This window comes from Ornithodoros turicata, chromosome 1, assembly GCF_037126465.1.
Source record: "Ornithodoros turicata isolate Travis chromosome 1, ASM3712646v1, whole genome shotgun sequence".
Lineage (NCBI taxonomy): Eukaryota > Metazoa > Arthropoda > Arachnida > Ixodida > Argasidae > Ornithodoros > Ornithodoros turicata.
Genome location: NC_088201.1, coordinates 124808915 through 124813280, shown reverse-complemented (window position 1 = coordinate 124813280; position 4366 = coordinate 124808915). Strand labels below are relative to the sequence as shown.

At 45.0% G+C, this 4366-nt stretch overlaps 1 long non-coding RNA gene across 1 annotated transcript; it reads right to left on the bottom strand.

Moving 5' to 3' along the window:
• Positions 1 to 451: 451 nt before the first annotated feature.
• Positions 452 to 2663, bottom strand: LOC135368652 (uncharacterized). Its single transcript, XR_010414840.1, has 4 exons — positions 2634 to 2663; positions 2458 to 2500; positions 2316 to 2393; positions 452 to 1075 (listed from the first exon to the last, which is right to left on the bottom strand). It is a non-coding gene; the product is annotated as an uncharacterized LOC135368652 (long non-coding RNA).
• Positions 2664 to 4366: the final 1703 nt, after the last annotated feature.

Here is a 4366-nt window from a genome sequence, read left to right as displayed (position 1 = left end):
CAGTCATTTGGTCAACAGGTTTTTATTTATTGAAAGGTAACTAATTTACATTCTTAAAATAGTATGCACAACTCTGGGGTTGCCCCCTGGCCTTGAATGCTAGAGGCTATGGCATTGCAAAAGAAAGTAGCTTGTGGTGAGATGGTTTTCTTGGGCCAACTATCCAGTGGATTGAGATCTCACAGATGAGTATGGGACACTTATTCATTTTGTTTTGACATTTGCATTTGCGCTTCGTTCTAAAATATCTGGGTGTATCTGTACATGCGCTTACTATTTGTCAGTATCTTGCACAGCTTGTTCTAGTTGTTTGTTTTGTCATTACTAAGCATGGAATAATTTTCGTATTAAAGCCTTCTGAAATGTCAGCTCACTCCTGGTCACATGTTTCTCACTTAAGACTTTTATTTTGCTTTTCGTGTCAGTGAACTCAACGTAAAGGACAGAGAGGGCTCCCATGCAGCACAGAACAACAGACTGGTGGCCAATTCACAATAGATTTCATCTGATCTACCAGGGAAAGGGAGCACGCAAGAAAAAAAAAAAACCCTGCTTGCCACGTGTTGTGCCTTTGCCGGTAGTAACGGTAGCCGTTACTACCCGCACGTTAGCATTCCGGATGTGGTAGCAACTGCACGGTAGAAATATAGTAATTGTGGCACAGTTATAGTAGCAATAGCACTTACTATGCGTACAGCATCGCGAGGTCTGAAAACTGAAAGCATCAAATATGAACGACAAGTAAAAAGAGCTACGTTATGCCTGTTATAGACAGATGCATGTGACTGCTTTGTTGCATATCTGCATAGATATCGTTGAGACTCCTGGGTTATGTCAAGTTGTGGAGGAAGGAAAGTAGAGCACCTGGCGTTCAAGAAACCGCTACTTGATGCCACAGTTGTGTCATGAAGTGACGCTTCCGTATCGATTGCCACCACTCCTGTTGTCGTCACATCCTTGCCACTAACCACTTGGGCGATGAGTTTGTCCGAGGTCAGCGAAAGTGTGCTTGAAGGGGGAAGTGTCAGGCCTGTCTGAGTTGAGGCGTTAGAATTGGGTAGGAACGTCTGATTTCCTGTTAGGAAAGCAATATTATCTTATCCCAACTCACAAGAACCACAAGCAAATATCAATGGGTGTGACAGAATAAATCAAGGGTACCAATTGTGCACTTGGGGACTGCAGTTTGTGCTGCCGTGTGCACTTGTTTTGGCCTTTCACATCGTTGCTGGTATGGCACAAGTGTGTAGAGAAACCCGCCCCGGCTCACAGCTTGGTAGGGCACAAGGGGTCTAAACCCAGACCGTCCAGTGATCGGAGGTGGGCACCCTCACGAGGGCGTGCGAGGGTGAGGGTTTCCTCACCCTCACCTCACAATATTTGAGGTGAGGTGAGGTGAGGGCCAATTTTTCTGGTGATGTTTGAGGTGAGGTGAGGTGAGGAAAACGTTCATATTTTTTTGAGGTGAGGTGAGGTGAGGAAAATCTTTTTAAAAATTTTTGAGGTGAGGTGAGGTGAGGTGAGGAAAATCTTGGTATCACAATCGTTCCACGAAGCGTTTTCTGTGATTGACTAGGCCAAATCCTCCAGGAAGAAGGAAAAGAAAAGAACGTTACATTCACTAAGCAATTTAATGAGTTCAATTTCGAAAATGTATTTCAATGGCAAATTGATGAAACTGAGAGAAAATTGAGACCTCGTGTTGTGTCTGTCCCTTCGTGTTCCCTAGTCTCGGGGTTTTTACATTATGCTTGATGAAACTATTTGTGTTTGGTGAGAAGCTAAATGTCCAGAAGAAAGTTGTTTACCCCATATTTTTCCGTTAAGCCGTTTTCTTATAATGGTCAAATGACACGTTTCGTGCCGCGCCCTGTATGCACTCACGCTTGAGGTATATGCATTTACATTGGTAGTCACTCAAAGTCAACGCGCATCGAATACACAATCTTCACATCGAATACACAAATAGCTTTAAAAAATTGAGGTGAGGTGAGGTGAGGAAAATTTTTCAAGAAAAAATTGAGGTGAGGTGAGGAAAAATTAAAAGAAAAGTTTGAGGTGAGGTGAGGTAAGGAAAAATGTTCAAGAAAAAATTAAGGTGAGGTGAGGCGAGGAAAAATTGTAAGAAAAATTTTGAGGTGAGGTGAGATGAGGAAAATTTTTCTTCCAGAAAATTGAGGTGAGGGCGAGGCTAGTGAGGACAAACGCCCACCTCTGCCAGTGATACGACTGAGTCTACACAGGAAAAGACAGCAATACATGCAACATGGGTTCACTCCAAGATGTTTAAGCCCGGCGTGTTTATGTTTCCTTACCTCCTGAAACGCCCTTTGTTTGCACACCCGGAACTGAAGCGGTGCTCTCTACATATGCTTCCTCCATCATCTCAGGATCTATCAACACATAGGGATACAAACGTCAAAGAAACGACTGCAGCTAACAGCAGAATGTCCGTACCTGCCAATATGACATCAGAAACGGAGGTGTTCGGAAGCGCTACCTGAAAGTCGGAGAACGCAAGCACCGTTCGCCTTATCATAATCGGGCAACTACTAATTGAAGGTTGTGTTTGCTGTACGTTAGTAACATAAGATGCGCGGAATGATAAAGATGCATAAGCACAGCATTCTTACCTCGGTCAATCCGGGAAAGATGGTCGGCACAGCGCTCACTTTGTCTTTTTCTTTTCTGCGGTACACCGAATCTCTCTCTCAGGACATCACTGACCAGGTACGCTTCGTCGCAAAAGTGGTCCGAACCGAACACACACGAAACAACGTTTTTACTTTGGACCCTTGGGATTAATGACACGCCATTGCGACTTCCCACTTTCGTTTCGTCTCGTCGTCGCGAGGATGGTAAAAGGCAACGTCCCGGTTTCTCGCCGAAGTATTGCTGCAGCTGGGCGCACTGCAGCGATTGCCGCAGGGCATTGTAACGCAATTCCACTTGCAGCAACGGAGAAACGTGGTTCAAACTTTTTAGAGCCGAACAGGTCAGAAGTACACGAACATGTAAGCCATAAAAGCTGTCTGCACGGGTATGCAGACGATGATTTCACACGACCAATCCGAGAGGATTCTCTCGCACATCGCATGGAGCTGTTGTTGCCGGATGATTTTGTCGTTGGAAGTGCGGGGTGATAATGCTTAAAATTTAATTTCCGGACAACGACGCCAATTTTTAAAGAAATTTCTCGGAGGCCTACATTTTAAAGTATATGCAATGGAATGGTGGCCTTCACCAAAGCAGCCTTCTGTAGGCTACTAGCCCTTTAAGGAGCATGTTTCCAGTTAGCTGGGACACCCTGTATATAGACTGGAACAATGTGTATGATCTGCGGGAAGTTGTTCGATGTAACGACGTTTTGAGTTGGGCATTTCACACACTTCAACGTCCAATCCTGCCGTGCTGCTTGGGCATTCGGTAAAAGTATACCAACACGGGTACATACAATTTCAGCATTTTCAGTCAATATCTGGTGTACACGGGCAATATGGGGCCCATATTGCTAGCATTTCCTCCATATTGGTTGAAACTTGGCAATATGGGGCCCATATTGCCAAATTTGAGCCAATATGGGGGAATTCGTGATAAAACGGGTCCCATATTGGATCCATATCGCCAATGCTCAGCCAATATGGGTTCAGTATTGTGTGCTTCTTGGATGGGTGAACTTGATCATGTCGCGTATCGGCGCACTCATAAGATAGCATCACACCTACTCTGTTTACAAGTGTGATGGTATTCGTTGAGTGCACTTATATGCGGCAAGATTGAGTTCTCCGGAACGCCAAATCAACCTTCACTTGAGTTCATAGTCGCGGCTGAACTCACGCCTCATCAGATGATTGTGACCGTGAGTTTCGGGACCCACAATGCCGAGCGACTCAGTCAAGGTGCAACGCGCGTCCATCAGCATCATGTCTTGAAAAACTCAGACAGCTGGGCCCTGTTGAGTACTCACGATTTCACCGGTTAACTGAAATGAGTGCCAAGGGGTGGTGCCACATGTAGTCGCTGACGCGGGGGAACCCTGGATAACTCCCCATTGTGCCTGCTGTTTGTGAGCAGTGTGAACAGAGATGTGCTGTAACTACTTTTTAGTAGTTTAACTATAACTGCTAACTACTGCGTCAAATTGTAGTTTAACTACTAGTGTAAATACATCACAGCCGCACTAGTTAAATCTACTTTGCAACTACTAGGATATAGTTGTGGACTATATTTGTAACTACTCTGATGTGTTGTGCACGTCGTTATTTCAATGATGGCTTTGGCGTAGAGATGGCGCGTGTGTGCATGGGCAGCGAGATGACAATGAGCACCCACGCTTCAGACAATCATAGCACAGCACAGCAGCATA